We start from the raw sequence: 10154 nt of genomic DNA on the forward strand, positions 1-10154 counted from the left end.
AGAATTATGACAGTGTTGAGCAGAAAAAATGTTTCACTATTTAGCAATGGTCTTTGGTTTTAAACAAAGTCAGATCACTGAGGAGGTTTTGTCTGATAGTGTAAACCATTTTTTCTTCCTCAAACTATTTATGGCTCCCAAACCCTGCAGATAAGGATAGGTTCAACATATTGTGAGAGATTAAAGAGAAAAAGAAGATGGATGAATGGGATGCATCTACATCTTAAATCTTGTTAAGATGCTCCGGCCTTAGATCACTTCGATAAAAGACATTTGTTGCACCAATAAAGTGAATTACAGATGCTTATATTGAGTTGGGGTTGGGGTGGGAAGGTTGCTTATCTGACAGCCTGTCTTCTCTTCAGTAAAGCATTACAAGCAATTTGTTTGTTGGTCACTATAGAATCAAAGAAAAGCAAATCATAGTGGAATTTAAAGTTCCCCTCCACTCAAAAATGTGTTTTCTTCTGTTTATGTTCCCTATAATGTCTGACCTTGCCTTTCTAATATGTCTGCAATTTTTTGTTGCATTGTCATCAGTATTTTTTTTCCAAAGTCCAAGAACTTCCAGTGACACCACTGTAGTATGTGAGAATTACTCAAAACCTGTATTTCTGGGGAATCCCATGAAGCAGGCATAAGAAAAAAACAGTACTAGTATCCAAATGTGAAAATGGAAGCAAATCAAAATGCCAGTGGCAACTGAATGCAATAAAAGGAAAATTGGAATTCACAACCTAAACACAAAAAGCCACAAACTTAGTTTAATGAGGTAATTCCCTCAGTCAAATGACATATACTGTACATGAACCAGAACATTTAGTCTCATTAACAAAACTCAAACTCAAAGCTGAAAACTTTACCTATCGCAGGTTCAATGTCCAGACCATATTCTGCAAGAGTAGCCAAAGTAAACCCACTACAGCCTGGCCCATTCCCAACACTCTGTGTCACATCAAAATCTATGTCTCGATCTCAGCCCCTCGTCTGAAGTGATTCATTGGTAGGGAGTGCTTTTTGCCAGGCTTCTTTATCAATGTGCTGAAAAGCCTGAGGGATCTCCCCTTCTGGAAAGATAAACTGCATTGTCGAGCCTGACTGAAGGGGACTGGTCGTACAAACAGCTCAGACACGTGATTTGGGACTCAAGAGACAAGACAGGGGACTTTTGCTACCACTGTTACCACTAGGGGTTGCTGGGAGGAGGAGGGCCTCACAGCAATGGTGGGGCTCAGCCTCTCCAAGCCTGGAGGACCCCAAGGGAAAAGCCAGTCCAGAGAGCGGGGGACTCTCACGGATAGTCGAGAAATTTTCCCACAATCAAACACACAAACAGAGACGCACAGGGCAGCGAAAAGGACCCTTGTCCACTGAGCAGACCGAGGGAGGGAGGGAGGGAAAGAGGAGGAAGATCTGTAGTTACAATAACAGAGCCCAAAGAAGTACATGCTATGCCGTATCTCTTGTGAAAAGACCCCTCACAGTGAATGCACTTTATAGGAAAACACAGTTCTGTGAGGGATATTCAGTAGACTCTACAGTCTTGCAGCAATGTTTAACCTGTAAGTAACCTTAAGTAAATTTTAGAAACTCAGAGGACTAGGATGGGCCTCTACCAGATGATTTGGCCAAACCCACACAGTTCATTGGTAAATGACCTCATTAAGGTAATCTGTTTTCAGCACAATCCACCGCTACAAATACCATATGCTAGGCATTAGATGGGGTGTCAGGCCACGGAGGACATCTGGATTGTTAGTGTTGAGGAGTTTAGGCTAATTTAGGGAGGATTTGATCCTGGGAAACAAACAATGCAAGATAAAAACTCAAGGGCAGAAAATCTAGGCCAAATGATTTGTCTTCAGTTTGGCAATGGGGACCATATCTACTCAGTTTGCAGGCTGTGGAAATTCTCAGGTTAAGAGGAACTGGGTGAACTTAGTCGATAGAGCTTTAGCAAAACAGACCCACATGACTCCAAATAGATTTTGAATGTCATTAGTTACCCAACCCGACATGTCAAGATAATTAAATCTAAAGCACGTAATGACAATCTCTTTGTAAACACAATCTACTTCCTAAAGGGCCAGCCAGGCAGTTGGACCAGGTCACAGGTCAAAGGTCACCTTTCACCACAGTTGCCTATGTGTTGAGTCTGTTCTCAACAAAAACATAGATTTCACCTCTGATACAAAGAGCTGCATCTGTTACAATCATTTTGCACAGCTTCTGCTCACAATTCTTTATTGCAGAACAACCAAAAAATCCGATGTCAGGGCCTTCAGTCCTTTGAGGATACACCTGGATGTTACAAAAGCAGTACCCTACTGAGGGAGCTGATAGCTGTGTGTTTTAATTCCACTGCGTTTGCAGTCAAGTCCTCAATCATGTATCCCACCACCTTTGACCCCAGCCAAACTCGTCATTCTTTGTCAGTGTGATTGATGCCCATCTCCTCGAAATCTAAAGGTTACATCTTGAGAAAATGTGGCATGCGAGCCTCCTTTCGAGTGGGTCGGCAAAAGTCTTCAAACTTCCTTTTATAGAAGTAACCCCCAGAGCTGGCTATCATCGCCATTATAAATAAGAAGCTGGAATGCAGAAGGGGAAAAAAATAAACATCCAAGCTGCTCTGATATCTACATCCAGCTGTGCAGTTTAGAGGCCAATCCTTGGAGATGATGTCACGGTGGCATTGTGTTACTGTTAAAATAGCACTCCCATAATTTTGTGTGGACATGAGTTCATTCATGGAAAGACAAGCAAACTCTATTGAATGTAGGACCTTGAACTAAGATCATAAAATTATTACTGAAATGGTTCAACAAAGCAGCAATTGCAATTGATGTCATGTGGAAGTATTAGTGATTGTAATATCAACTGCAATGTGAATACAGGCATCAGTATGAAAGTCTACCCTACGTGGATGAGTGCAGGTGGTCATTAGTGGTTCAAAAACCAGTGGTTAGTTATGTCCACTGGATGGTGTGTACAGACCACAAGGTCAAAACAGAACATTCAAGAAACCGAAAGAAGTTTTGGGTACTTAAATGGGTAAACCTTGAGGTGGCAGGGTAATGTTGGATTCAGGTTTTGAGGAGTAACAAGGAGCAAAGGCAGATGGAGGAACGTCTCCAGGTGCAGCTTTTCAAACTAATTTCAGCGGCAAAGTAAAACTGAGATGCAGAGGTGAGGGGAAACCTGCAGCCGAGAGAATATGGGAGACTGACGCACTGGAGGTTTGATAAACGATTCCATATGTGCTCCAGATCCCAAGTGAAAGAGCTGCTTTGTGCTCAGTGAGGTAGCACGCGCACAGGTCTCGAGTGGGACCCCCCCTCCTTTCTTTTCCTTCCATCTACTGACAAAACCTATCTGGCCCTTTCCCGGTAGCTCAGGGTAATATTAGCCAAGCATGGGGGCAGGAGCAAGGGGTTTGGATGCCCGAGTCTCAACCCTCAGCCCGGCAGTGTATTTTGACGGGAGCTAATTGCCTGTGACTACATGGAGACAAGGGACCGAAACAACCATTGCATTGAGTTAGTTGTCTGGGGGTGAAGGAGGGTAGAGGGTAAAGGGGACCATGGATAGGAACAAGGAGGAGGGGTAAGGGGCAGGGAGCTGTCAGAAAGTGAAGACATATTAGGATATTCTCAACCTCCATTACCCCCAGTGCTAAATCATTGCCAGTGATGGGGAAATGATTCCTCAAGACATTAAAGAGGCAATCGTACATGAGCACCTGCTCCCTGTGTGTATAGCCCTGATATGATTGAAGAACCAATCATCCAGCCATCATGCACACTTATTGCAAAATACCACCTTTACTGTGGCCACAACCTCCCCGCCGTAGAATCTGAACAATGCATGGTGAAACCGAGACTTAAATTGCCTATAATTTATACCAGTGGTGGAAACATGCAAGTCTAATCAGGTAGTCAAGGCAGCAAGCTACTGTTTCCAAAAACACTACAGAAGAGCAAGAGCACAAAAGCCTGGCAAACAATGACACATTGTGCAGATCTGTAAGAACAGAACTTGAGGTGTGTATCCTATGATAGAGTATCTGAGGTTTATGAGATTTTAATTAACCACACGGTTATGTAACTCTATTTTACATTTGGAGCATGTGGGTGTGTGTGGTGAGACTGACAGGAAATTAGACTATAGGGACAGATTGAGGAGGAGGAAAAAGGAGAAGGAGGGGTGGCGGAAGAATGCAAAGTGTCTTGCACTATTTTGTTTAATAGATCCCATTGGACAAGAGGTTTCCTCCTTTCACAATGAGGTATGACTCTTGACCTATGGATGTTGGTTTTTCCAAGCAATTACAGTGAATAGATTGGTAGTTTTGTAACTTTACATACACACAACAATAACCAGAATACAATGCAAGGGCGATGCAGGAGCAAAAAGATAAAATAAATCTTGGAGATTTCAGATTATTGAGGTGAGGAGCCAGCAAATGTACATTAAGATCATATCAGCACTGCTTTACAGTTGGATAACCCCAACGCTGATCTGATGCCAAAGGTTTCTGGCAAACACCATGCCGCAGTTCCTCTCCAACTCAGGTTATTCACAGCGGAAAACAGCCTCACTACTGTATGGGAGAAACAGACCAAAGCCTGTTGCAACCACCCATCAGCAAGTCCTGCACACTGAGCCCCTGTGGCATGGACCTGGTCTACAAAAGATGAGATCAGGCTTTTGCTTTAGGGCAAAAGGAAAACCAAAGCATATTTCATAATCTACGAGATATTTCAAACTCAACCAAACATGTCCATATCTGTATTTAATCAAGCATCCCCCAATAAAACAATCTAGTGTCCAAAATGTAAACATTTCTATGATTTTCTAATCAACCAAAGCAATTAGATGTACTAAAATACAACTTATAAATCAGGTTTATGATCTAGGTTCATTCCAATCTCAGAACCCATCAGCTGTTCATGTGACGACAAAGCCTCTGGGGGGGAACGGCCAATATCTTGGGAGTTCGGGTTGGCCAGCAGCTATCCAGGCCAAGACTTCCTTTTCCGTGCACCGCTTATTGTTTATATTTTGATTAGCAACTTGAGACAGGTCCAGGCAACATTTCAGCTAATCTCTATAAACAGATATCTGCATAGAAATGCAGATATGTGAGAAAAAAGCCAATAAAAAGTTACATCGTCAATAGGTTCCAAGATTGCATTTCAGCAGATGCATTCCATCTCTTTTGCTCTCCACAAAAGAGATGGAATGATCTTTTGCTCTTCTGCTTATCTGCAGAAACCAAAGCCTACTCACACATAATTGGTCAGTACTACTTGAACTATAGACGGAAACCAGAATGCTTCAGGTACCAAAATCTTGAACCGTTGTCTACAGATTCTGCATTGCATTGTTTATAGTAGGGGTCAACACACTCAGGGCCAATATTGGTGACTAATTTGCCCTTAGGTGTGACTGTGAGCGTGAAAGGTTGTCTGTCTATGTGTGTCGGCCCTGCGATAGTCTGGCGACCTGTCCAGTGTGTACCCCGCCTTCAGCCCGATGACAGCTGGCACTGGCTCCGAGGACAAACGGTTATGGACAATGAATGAATGAATGAATGAATGAATGAATGAATGAACCTTAGGGTTAAATTTTTAATTCTAATTTTCTGTGAACTTTTTTTAAAAAAGTTGAAGGAAACTTGCTTTGTATGATGTTGAAAACTGAACACTGAGTTTTGATTAAACATTTGCTGAAGGCATTTAAACAAAGTTTTGCGATGGAATTTGTTATATTCCAAATTCTAAATTTCAACATAAATATTTTCGTTTTTTATTTTGAATGCATATCAGTTCCAAATATGAGTTACTGGTCTCATTGAGTACTAATAATCAGTATCGGCCCTGAAAAACCAATATCGGTCGACCCCTAGTTTTAAGCAATTAAGTGCTTTCACAATAACTAAACATTAGTGTGCAGGCATTAGATGTGCAATTTTCTTCAGAGATTTGGCACTGTACGTGCAGGGTTTGTAAGTGTAATTCATCCTGTAAAATATGGTTGCCCCCCTGCTGCACCGACAAATCTGCAAACCAAAATAGTTTCACTTTTTTCCACATTTCCTCATAAATAAAGGTGCTAATAAAGTAGGAGAGTTGGTGTTTGGAAGGGGGGTCATAACCACTTGTGACTAAGGATTGGGAGGGGGAGAAGGGGGGATCACACACAGACACAACGCTGTGTCTGGTATAGGATTATACCCTCACAGCTAATTACTCCCAGACTTCTTCGCTCCGCGCCAGAAACTCTGCACAGATACAGTAAGCCGGCATGCTGCCTGCCGATCCACCGCACAGAGAGAGGAGTGGGCTGGAGCAGAGACTGGTATAAGGCCTTCATACATGCACTGTGGCCTCTCAGTGTGTTAGTGATGAGTTAAGAGTAAAGAAGAAAAAGAGGAGCCAGCTGCTGGCAACTTCTCGGGAGCAAGTTTTATGAGGCCAGACTGGGACAAAGCCATCAACTTGGAATGCTCGTTGATGAACTGTAAGGGTGCAAGTGCTGTACATGAGGGTGTTGGAGCTTTCTAGATGATGTGATGATCAGTATCCACTGCGCACTGATTTATTAAAAGTCAGATTTGGACCACAAACAATGCACATCTAAATCTTGAGTGCCTCTGACAAATTATACAATGAATCAGTGAATTGGCTGCAGATGTGTGTTTTGAGTGAAGGCCGCACAAAAGATGCAGACGATTTCAGCAGCATAGCTCTTCCTGTTGCCAAGCACATGCCTCAGCCTTGCCGCAGCTCCTGCCCCATCCTGCCCGCCACACCAGATTCTCACCTTACGGCCACAACGGGCAAAAGCAATTGCCAACCAAAACATCTGGCCCTGATGGAAGTGAGTCAACCTTTGCCTCAGTGGCTGGTGAGGAACAATGGCCTTGTCTTTCCCCTGTTGGCCTTTCTTGCCCACGGCGGAAGAACTTCCACTGGGCACACACCACAGCCATGTGTGCCCACCCCAATACCTGGTGCCACGCATGCAGCCAAGCTGAGCTTCCAGTCATCCTTCCGCCACAGCAACAAACACAACTAAAAGCTCTATCCTCAGTCAGAGCCAGAGGCAGAACACCTCAGCCCAGTGGCCTTGTTGCTCTTGGATGTCAGACCTATTTTTCTTCCCCTCCCCTCCCTTCTGAAAACACACAGGTAGCTGGACAAGTATTATGCGCAGTAATCAAAACAGTGGACCTAAAAATACCCCCGCCAAATTGCTGCAACAGCTGCTCGAGTCTTGACTTGACAAAGGCTTGACAAAATAGGCAAATGTTTGATATGTATGATTGTGCACGCTTGAAGCTGAACCTGTGAAAAAGCTTAAAGCGTATTAAAAGCTCAGTGGATTGCTGCTCTGCTTAGAGATATACAGCCAGCTATAGTGCAGAGCTTTTTACTAAATCCATCCAGTGCTGATGTCCATTAACAAGAAGTCTGAAGGGTTCAGTGGGCAGCCTATTGATGCCTGTAAAGTATGTGCATGACACATTGTTGAGAATTCCTTCAGCAGCCTTACATGGACAAATCCTGCAAGCCACTTACTCCCAATGGGTTAGCGTGATTAAAATGTGATTTCTATGTCATAATCCACTCCAATCCTTTCACCCATTTGTATTTTTTATTTCTCTGAACTGTGGCCAAAAACAGTCATCGATCACCGCGGCTTGCTCGACGCTCCCGATCAGCACAGTCTTGATCCAGTAGGAGGAATGTAGCAGATGCTAAGTACTCCTTAGGCAAAGCTGTGTGGGTGAGGAGGAGGAGGGGATGATTTTGCGCTTAGCGTGGTGCTGTGCTTGTAAAGCCTCAACAACTGACCACGAGGAGCCAATGCTGCATCACTGCCAGATGTTCAGTTGGATTAAACAGCTCACGATGCCTTCCCATCCTATAAAACTGGTTAAGAGTGTAGACTTTAAGAGGTATGAATGCCCCCGAGTGTGCAAGCATTTCCGCTCATTTTCCTGATTACGAAATGTTTTTATTTGGAACAAAACAACTATGCAGAAAATGTTGCAAGGAACAAGGACCCTCAGCATCGGATTGTCCTGGATTCATTTTGGAAAATTATGAGAGGACACCTGTTTTCTGTTACAGAGAGAAATATTTTGACATGCTGATGTCCGCATGGATGGAAACTTGAAAAGTTGAACATTTACAAGAGGGAATCGCAGCCTACTGCAAAAAGAGTCATCACAATTTATTCTGATACTGAATCTGAAAGTCAGATTTTACTGCAAACAAGACGATATCTCTCAAATAAGTCATATAGTTCAAATTCTTAATTCTGATTTAAGGATTTTAATGTCTGGTGTTCATTTATTAATATTTTGGTGAGAAACAGATAAAAAAAAAAAAAAAAAATGAAAATGCCAAAAGTGGGAAGAATCTCATTCAGACAGAAAAATCTTTCACTTCATTTGATTAAAAACTTCATAGTAAGACTCAACACTACAGCATGCCTTGTTATGAATAGACATTTTTTGCAGTCTGACTGAGGCAGTGCCTGTGATGACAGAGCAGCTGAGGTGACGCAGCGCCCTCTTTGGATTGTCACGGGAATTAAATGTCCGTGTGGCCCAGTGAACGCACACAGCCGCCTAATATCGAGGTCAAATGCATTGCGCATCACGTGAAGCCTAAGGCAGCCCATCATTACAATACATATCTGTATTAAAAAGCGAGGATGAGAATAATGTCATCAAAAGTCAGATCTACGAAAAACACAAATCGATGTGGGAGGACTGTCACGCGCACGTCTGCATATAAATTAACCAACATGCATGCAATGGTGGCCAAGAACGTGACATATTTGACAGGAAGCAGGTGATATTAACCCATTAATCATGTTTCCCTTTAATATCAATACATCCTGAGGACTGACAGGCTTCACATCAGGTGTAGGATCGTAAATGTCATGATGAGCAGGAAAACAGCAAGCACATTTTCATCTTCAAGCATAGGAGCGGTGCTTAAATGTAATTTTGAAAATGCCTCATCATGCCCATCTATCTACACTTCAAAAGTGTCATTTTACAGCCGATGGCCGCATTTGCCTCCACCGTAGCTTGGAGGGAGAACCGGGTTTAGCACCATCACAAGGTACCGCTCGATCACACTGATTTGCATGGAAATTGTAAACTTACCTTCCAGTTTTGGTGCGGAGAAACAGTGGCTGCTCGGTTATAATAATCCCTTGTCGCTGTCAGCACACAAACACGGCCGAATCGAGTGTCGCGCTGGGCTGAATAAATAGAGAGCCGATGCCCCGAGCTGACTGTACGAGGCTGTTCATTCAGCTGAATGATAGTGGAGAGTGAAGGGACCCGACAAGTCGGTCAAAACAGCAGCACCACGCCTCCCCTCTTAAAGCTACCGCACTCTGGCTGTCTGTCTGTCAGCCTGTCTGTCTCTCTGCGTGTGCACGTGTGTGTATGTTAAAGATGAAAGCGAACACCAACACTGAAACACGTCCAGGCTTATGTTATTTCATTAATTACTAATAATCTTCCATGTTCCACGTGTTGCCATCAATAAATAAGCAAGAACACAACTGCATGTTGTTCATGCAGTACAGTAGGTTATATTAGGGCAGTAAATATAATATATATGGAAGGAGGAGGACCACCCCCCACACACACACACAATGTGATTGATGAAAATGGAAAAGTAAAAAAAAAAAAAATGCTACAACAGGCAACCATGCCCCATATTATGCTAAAAAAACACAATATTTTTAAACTGTCTGAATATACCTGCACCCTCTCTCTGTGAAACACCGTTTTTTGCAAACACTGCAAAATGTAAATGGTAATCTTGCACTGAATGCATAATTTGTGTTGCTTTCATTTATTGGATAAACGTATAGGCCACTATGCCCTATAGTATTACTTGCTTGCTTGATAAATAGCAACATGTTGACTCCATGGCTACAGTCCTGTTGTGCATTATATGCTCCCTGGAAAACAGCTACAGAAGTGCAATGCATTTTTGACTATAGGCTTTAGCATTTAATCTGCATGTGAAATAATTACCACAAATGTTACCACAGCCTAAGACATTTATATATTACTATATACAGTAATATGTAAATCTAAATAAGTGTGACTA

At 42.8% G+C, this 10154-nt stretch overlaps 1 protein-coding gene across 2 annotated transcripts in view; it reads right to left on the reverse strand.

Annotated features, from left to right (window-relative positions):
* The window catches only part of daam2 (dishevelled associated activator of morphogenesis 2), a 118392-nt gene extending 109057 nt beyond the window's left edge, over positions 1-9335 (reverse strand). For both annotated transcript variants that reach the window (XM_042500163.1, XM_042500160.1), the window contains exon 1: positions 9191-9335. The gene's annotated coding sequence lies outside the window, so the exon portion shown is untranslated. The remainder of the gene's footprint in view (positions 1-9190) is intronic.
* Between the last annotated feature and the right edge of the window lie 819 nt (positions 9336-10154).

Source organism: Plectropomus leopardus, chromosome 14, assembly GCF_008729295.1.
Source record: "Plectropomus leopardus isolate mb chromosome 14, YSFRI_Pleo_2.0, whole genome shotgun sequence".
NCBI lineage: Eukaryota > Metazoa > Chordata > Actinopteri > Perciformes > Serranidae > Plectropomus > Plectropomus leopardus.